Consider the following 8,483-nt stretch of genomic DNA (forward strand, 5'->3'; position numbering starts at 1 on the left):
TCCTCCTCCCAGACAGGCACACACTTGGGTGAAAAGCAAAGGCCTCCTCCACCTCCTTTCCTTTTATTAATCATAGGCGATCTCTGGGTTGAACTGATTGCAAAACCAACAGAAACCAGGAGAGGGTGGTAGAAATTTTCAGCTCAAACCTGTCTTGTGGCACTCCTAAAACATTGGAAGCCTAAGCCTGTTCCACTGAACTGGGAGTGACCACTGCCAGCCCTGGGGGACAGTCCCAAAGTTTGTATGTCCCTTGGTGCCAGGGAGCCCTGACAGAGCCACCAGAGTCACAACTGTGATGATAAAACCTGCACCTGGAGGGATCTCTCAATCTACAATGACTTTGTAGAATGTCCTTCTCCCACCCAGCAAAACCTTGCAAATGGGGTGTGAAAACCACCCTGAGCCCTCGGAGGATGGCTGGAGGTCAGAGCTGGGCTGGCACACCACAAACATGCTGAGATGTAGCTGGCTTGGTGGAAAGGAGCTGGGCTTGGGCTGTGTTCTGCACAAGTGGCTCCCAGATGTGCTCCAGGTGTGGTGGGAAGGATCAGGTTAACAGAGACGGTCCCTTCAGTGTGCTGAGAGGTGTCCACTCGTGCACAATGAGGATGGAAGGCTGCATGTTTATGCAAGTGCTCCAGGAGATGGGAGAGCTGCTGACAGGGAACTTTCTGCTTGTCAGGGACGTGGAAAACTCAATCAATGCAGCAAGAGTCACCCTGGAGCTCAGGCTGGGGGCAAAGTGACCCTAGAGAGGAGATGAGAAGTAGTTGTGCTGTTGCCATTCCTCTCTTGTGCCCCTCCCTGTCTCTATAGGACAAAAGCACAACATGAGCCCCTGCTATTTGCAAGGTAAAGAAGAAGGTTTATTCTCTGACTCCAACTTTTATACTTTTCCAAAGGTGACAGTGGATTGGAGGGTGAATGTGCCACCTCTCCAATGACATTGGACAAACTACTAGTACGTCAAGTTTCTCCATCCCTATGAAGGAATGCAAAACAATAGGTTGTTTATAGAAAATTGTGTGAGAATGTTTTCTAACAGAATGTAAACTCAGAAGGCTTTAGAAAATCTTAAGAATCAGGGCGACACGTCCCAAAGCCCAACAGGACAGTCCAAAGCCCTCAGGGAGCCCACTCTTCCCTGTTCCCTTGCACCAGCACCAGCCCAGGGATGCTCCCAGTGCCCTGCAGCACTGGGAATTCCTAACAATTCAAGGCTGATAAATTCAAATAATTCCTAACAAACAAGGCTGATAAAAAGAAGAACTCCAGGCCACTGCCAGTCTAGGAGCCACGTTGTTCCCCTCCCTGTTCCTGGAGCAAGGGGAGGTGAGCACTGCCTGTGTCACATCCTTGCAATGACTTTTATGGACCCCATCCATCCACCTCCTGCTGCCTGGAATTGCCACAGCCATTTCCAGCACTCTCTGAGCTCTGATGTTTCCAGATGGGATATTAGGCTCCCTAGGAGTGCAGCTGTAAATATGTGCAGAAATGCCACCCAGGCACTGCAGGAGCAGCGCTGCCACCAGCTCTGCCTGGCTCCTGCTCTGCTCTGCAGTCACGGGAGGGGCTGGGGCTCCCCGAGGGCTCCAGAACCAGCAGAGCTTGGCAGCAGCTCCATTAGCAAAGGCTGCTCTCCATAGAATCACAGAGTGGCTGGGGTTGGAAGGGACCTTAAGGATTTTGTTCCACTCCCTACCATGGACAGCGACACCTTCCACTATCCCAGGTTGCTCCAAACTATGACATTCACATTCTCTGGACAGAGAGACATAATTCTGTCTCTCAGAATTTCTTGGAGAAGCACAGAGAGAAGAAGAGAAAACAATCTTTATCTCTGCTGTTTTGTTTTGCCCATGTGGAATGTGGTGTGGAGATTGTTCACCTGCAGTGATTGCTGGGTTGGATTCTGGGGAAGGTTGTTTGGGGTCAATGACCAATGGATCCAGCTGTGGCTTGGACTCTCAGCAGAGAGTCACAAGTTTGAGTTAGTTAGATGAGTAAGAAGTATGTAGAATAGGATAGTATCTCTTTAAAAAGTATATTAATGTAATATAGTATAGTTTTAATAAAGCTATCCCTCAGTCTTCTGATCTGGAGCCAGACACCATCTTTCCCTTCCCTTCCCTTCCCTTCCCTTCCCTTCCCTTCCCTTCCCTTCCCTTCCCTTCCCTTCCCTTCCCTTCCCTTCCCTTCCCTTCCCTTCCCTTCCCTTCCCTTCCCTTCCCTTCCCTTCCCTTCCCTTCCCTTCCCTTCCCTTCCCTTCCCTTCCCTTCCCTTCCCTTCCCTTCCCTTCCCTTCCCTTCCCTTCCCTTCCCTTCCCTTCCCTTCCCTTCCCTCCCCATTTTTGTCTTTTCCTGTACTTGTCATTAATTTCTTTCTTCTTCTTTAGGTCCCAAACATATTCCCATCCCTCCCAGAGCTGCATTTCATTACACATCAAATGGATGGGTGGATAGCACAATTGACAAAAATTTTAAACTAATTTAAAAAGTATAAAAGGAAAACCCTAAACTGGCTGCACTCTGAAGGACAGAGGGATGGATCAGCTTTTTCTATATGCACTGATTCACCTACCACAACAAACTGAGACCCAAATGGGGTCTCCTCACAAGCCAAACTTCTCAAAACAGCCTTTTTGTAAATCAGCTTGCATCCAACAGCGCCGAGCTCCCAGCCCTGCCACCGCAAAAAGCTCAGTAACAGTATCAGCAGCAGCTCTGGCTTTAGAAAAGCAAAAGTCACCAGTGAGCCGCTGAAATCCCTGATCCCTTCTGCAGGGGTGACCCTGGGAGCTGCTCCCGTCCCTGGAACAGCTCCCCCGGTAAATGAAAAATGAAATACTCCCGGACAGCCGGGCTGGGCGGTGAGGAGCGGGAGGTGCAAACAGCAGCTGAGGCTCAGCACAGCATCCCTGCATCTCTGTGGGAATGGGAAAAATGCCGATTTTATCATTGGCTTTTCACAAACGTTACAATGAATATTATATCTGTAATGTTAGAAAGTTATGCTGTATTAATTCTCTTACGCGGTGTGTTAAATGTAGTTTTAGGTTCCAAGATAATGTTAAAATAGAGATGTGTACGTATGTGGGGAAGTTTTTCTTTAGGAATGAGATACTCGCTTCAAGGAACACCTAAATCTTCCAAAGGAGAGGAATTTATGGATTCTTATCAGAAGAAGTTAATTTCTTCAGGCCTTGCTCAGACTTGAAGATGCCAGGGGATTAAAGGGAACATTTGACATACAACAGACAGAGTTTCTTGTTTAGAATAGAATGTATGCATAACCATGAAGGATGTATGAATATGCAACAAGTGTATTGTTTTAGGGGTGATTCCTTTGTTCACAAGTCATGCTTTTAGTGACTTAGTGTCCCAGAGCATCCAGATGTCTGTAATTCTTTGCTTTTTATTGTCTTGTAATTGTCCTAACTCTAAACTTTATTACTCTAATGGTATTATTATTTTTATAACCATTTTATTATTATTAAACTTTTAAAATTTTAAAAACCAACTGATTGGCATTTTTCACAAGGAACATTTCCCCCGCCCCGCCGAGCTGCCCCTCTTCACAAACTGCATTTTAAACTGGATTTTCGAGACCGGCTTTAAACACACCCGGCCCTTTCAAAAGGCGACTTGGAGAGCTCAGACTCCCTCGGCTCTGTAGGGCTGAAGTGAGACAATTTCACGCCTTGGAGGAAATGATTTATAATATATTTACAACAGAAAAATAAAAGATAAAGACTATTCTCTTGTCTAGCTATATTTTTTTTTCCTTCTCCTTTTTTCTTTTCCCCTTCTCTTTATTTACCAAAAGTACCTCCAGGGCTAATGGCATTTTCTTTGGCCGCTGGGAGTAGAGGAAGATAGAAGTCTGAAATATGAAAGCTTTTCTCTTGGTTTTTAACAACTTTGGATCACTCTAGTTAACTCTCAGTCTCAGTTCAAAGCAGAGCTAGAAACTAAAAGGCTGGTTCTGTTTTTCTCTGAGAAAAACTACATTACTATAAATGATTGCTTATCCCAGAAAGAAACACAGAGGCTTAAAAATCCTTCTCCTGGTATGAAAAAAGTCAAAATCACTGAAACCTTTGTGAGCTGTAACAAAAAAATAAAAATAAAAATAAAAAAAATAGTCTGCAATACTTAATTTTGATGACATCAAAGTGTTTCATGCATGACCTGGTTTTCATTTTAAAATATATTTTTATTGTAATCAGCTTAAGTCTCAAAACAAAATGACTTTGAATAAAAAGTGGAAACAAGTTGTCTTAGTCTCTATTTTTTTTTTTTTCCTCCCCAGCAGAAGAAATTCATCAAACTGGGTCTCTTTCTTCTGAGCATTTCAACAGAGATGAGTCTGCCTTTTCCAAACTGGAAAAGATATCTCAACAAGACATTCCTGCCTGGCTCTTGCTGTTGCAGAATTAGTGAGTTTCTTGGGATACTGATGCCTGATGATGGCAGTGCAGGTGACAGAAGTTTTGGGACAAGTAGGGTTCAAAATGAAAAATGGAAGTCTTAAGGAGCCAGGGGTGACAAGGATTTCAGCCTTTCCCAAACTCTGAGGTCCTGGAGGTCTCAACCAATCCTAAACTAAGGGGTGGCTGCGTTGATGCTGTTGCTCTGGGATTTGCCTGTTCAGGTGCAAATAGGAAATTTGTCATGAATGGCCCCTGTTGTGTTATTTTGGTGTTCCCTCTCAGGATATGAAAGTCCAAACCCAGAAAATTTGGTCAAATTAACAAATTCCTTTTAGCATCTGAAAAACTCTGTGATTTCTCTTTGGGCTGGCTGGATTTTGGCCTTGCCTGCACAACAATTGTTTGGCTCAGGCAGCAGCTCCTGAGGAGATGGGAAAGCAGGAAGGAACAGTTTGCTAAATCCTGGTGCTTCTGAGAGGAATCATCCTGCTCCTGTGCCTTACCCACATCCCCAACAGCAGTGGGTAATGGTGATGGAAAAGCAAAATCAGAAATTCAGTGTTAGGAGTATCATAGCAATTTTTTTACTTCCCAGCTGATTGTATCACCACTTTATTTAGAAAAAAAAAAAAAAAAAAAAAAAAAAAAGCAGAGCTTGGCTAGGAGCCACTCCAAGGTTCAGAGATAGACAGGGAGATGACTTGATGCCCTGATCTTTGCTCTTCTGACCAGAATTTGTTCCACAGTCATGAGCTGCTCATTTAATCCCCCTTGGATATAGGTTCTCCAGGAGTGGAAGGAGTAATCAAAACACCCCTGGAGTAAACCTGCCCATCCAAATGGTGACCAAAGATTTTAATCACCCCTGAACCAAGTGGATGTAGAGATTGAACTGATTGTAGGAGTAGATTAATTTCTGTATTATCCTCTTCTTCCAAGCTTCAGATGTCCCAGGATTTCTGGTGCATCAGCTTTAGATTTCATGAAATTTAGCCTTGGCAAAGTGGACAAATAGGGTGAGAGAGTCTTTCCCCAGAGGACATTTCATCGAGGTGTTTCATCCTGCCCATGAGAGATGTTCTTGTACCCAGCATCTGCAAGAGGAAGATTTATCCAGAGTCAATGCATTCATTTTTAGCACTGGTTGAGTTTGTGGGTAATCTAGGTGAAGTGATTTTTTTAAAAGCTGGGAAGGAAGAACCCCAAAAGGTTTGACAGGGAATTAGTTTCAACTTAAGAGAAGGGCAGTGCTAGGAATAGGATGGAGGCTGGGCTCTGGGGGTTGACAAAATAGAAAGGAGAGGAAAAAAGCAGATTCTTAAGGGAATGAGGTCTTGGCCTCAGCTATGGAAACAGGTAATTTCCCAGTACAGATAGATAATAGGGATGAGGATTCAGGGAATGTGGCATCAGGCTCTGGTGAGATTCAGCCTGGCAAGCTGACACCACTGAAGAGATCACAAATGCTTTCCCTCCCCTCCTCGCCTTCGCCTTCACCAAAGTTTAAAGTTTACCTGCTAATTCCCTTATCACAAGTTTGTGCTGAGAACTCTTATCTGGATTTTACAGGCAGCTCCTGGCACCAGACCAAAAACTGGAGGAAAGCATTTCATTCTTCTCCAGTTGTTCATTGAAAGCAACATTTTAAGCCAACAATATTATTGTCATTAATAGGATGGGACCATTAATGATGGGAATGTGTTTGTTTGGCTTCCAAATGAGCCTTGCCATCTCTCCCTGCTCCTGACCTGCTGCAGCTTAGTGGGGCTAAATTGCTTTTCAGAGCTGATCAGAATGAAGCTTGATTGAGGCATTAAACCCAGGTTCAGCTGATCTTGCTGTCCCCCCATCCCTGCCACTGCTGGTGGCTGCCCTGGGCTCATGGGGCAGGCAAGAGGAGTGTCCCCAAAACACATCAGCACTCCAGAGTGTCTGGGTTTGGAGGAGTTTTTCCTATCATTCCACCCAGCTCTCCCTATATTTCTCTTTCAAATGTAATTAAAAGTCATTCTTTTAACTTTATTTATTTATCAGCTTGCTACATTTGAACTTGCAGGCGCCTTCATCTCAGCATTCATTTGCTTGCCCTTTAATGTGAACCTGACTCAATTCCCCATCCCCTTCAAAGCTCTTTATTAGTTCTGCAGCCCTTCCCCCACCCCCAACTCTCTCTGATTCCACCTTCCTCTTCCTCTGCCCTGCAGACAAACAGCCCAGGGCTCTGGGCCAGGCTTGGCTGGAGATGTGACCTGGGCTGTGAAGGTGGTGACATCCCCCTGAGTCCCTCAGGATGCAGCTGAGAGAAAAGGCAGCCCTGAAACCTCTCTGCCCAGGTCCTGTTGCTGATGAAATCACTCCTGCACGTCATGGTGGAGGAGTTCACCTTTCCCTCCCGTCCCATGGTTGCAGGTGCTGCCTCCCCCAGGTTTTGGGGGCAGCTCAGGGGGTCCTCCTTCCCCTGCTGTCAGCTTTGGGGGTCCTTCTTCCCCTCCTGCCAGCTTTGGGGGTATTTCTTCCCCTGCTGTCAACTTTGGGGGTCCTTCTTCCCCTCCTGACAGCTTTGGGGGTCTTTCTTCCCCTGCTGTCAGCTTTGGGGGGTGGTCCTTCTTCCCCTCCTGTCAGCTTTGGGGGTCCTTCTTCCCCTGCTGTCAACTTTGGGGGTCTCTATTACCCTGTTGTCAGCTTTGGGGGTCCTTCTTTCCCTCCTGCCAGCTTTGGGGGTCTTTCTTCCCCTGCTGGCAGCTGCAGTGTGTCTGACTCCATAACGAGTTAGGGTTGTTGGCCTTTGTTCCCTCTTTGCCAGCAGCTCTCAGTGCCTGAACCCCCCAGGGGATTCAGGGGAGGTTCAGCAGAGGAGCCAAACACAGAGAATGATTCCAAACAGCACCTGAGAAGTCCTTGATCTCCAACCTCCTTCACTGATGTTGATTTGCTCCTCCAGCTGAGGAAACTGAGGCTTGCAGCAAGGAGATGCTCTGCTCTGTGTAGCTGGGATTCCAACCCAGGCTTCTTTTATTTAAATATTTCCAATACTTCTTCTTTTAAATACTTTAATGGCCTTCCCCAGCAGGAGCTGAGGTCCAGCTGCAGAGAACCAAGGGTTTATTCCTCCAAGGTTCCAGGCTCTGGCCCTGCTTGGCTCTGCCCAGGCACAGAGTCGAAGCTGCCTGCAGAGAAAATAAACAACCTGCTCTGGATTTGTCTTGCTGGGAGTTGAGTTGCTTCAGTGCCTTGTCAGTGAGATGTGGTGATTAAAGAGATCAACTGTGGAGCTCGGGGCACGGTGAGGGGACTCAGGCACTTTGTAAACTGTCACCTCACACTGCCAGGGTGAGGCTGGTGCAGAGGAGAGCTGTGATAAGGCAGTGTGTGATGGGACATCAGTGCCTGAGGCACTGTGAAAGAGTCCAGGGCCTCTTTGTACTGATGAAAATGAATCTTTTACTTTCTTCATTTTATTTATTTTATTTGATTACTTTATTTTAATTTATTTTATTATTTTTTTCCTCCCCACCAAGCCTCTTTTCATCCCCTTATCTTCTCCAGTAGTTAGTAGATTAAGGCATGTCTCAGAAAGATAAATGCACTTTCAGATCTTCAAAAGGCAAGGCAGCCTCTGAAACCAGTGTTTACAACCTCCTTGGCTGGTGCCAAGGCAGGCAGAGTGACATGACATTCAGTTTAGCGTCCAAGGTCAAACTGAAATGCAGATCCTTGTCCTGTAGAATTTGGGTTTACCTCTATTCCCCGCCAGGGCAAACTCCCTCCCTCTGCCCCCAGGCACTGAATGAGAGTTTGGGGATGGAGGAGGAAAGAGAGAGGGAAGATAGAGTCAGGGACAGGGAGCGAGGCAACCCTCCCCAGGACACAGCACTATGCAGATATTGAGATTTTATTGGCCCTAAATCCTGGGCCAAGACACAGCAGCTGGAGATGTCCAGCTCCACAGGGCAGCTCACTGCTGCTCTCCACCAGATCCCACCAGTGCTTGAAGGTCCAAACTCCAGTACAGGTCTGTCTCTGCCATCCCTGAACACCCCATGGC

Source organism: Taeniopygia guttata, chromosome 17 (assembly GCF_048771995.1).
Source record: "Taeniopygia guttata chromosome 17, bTaeGut7.mat, whole genome shotgun sequence".
NCBI classification, from domain to species: Eukaryota; Metazoa; Chordata; class Aves; order Passeriformes; family Estrildidae; genus Taeniopygia; species Taeniopygia guttata.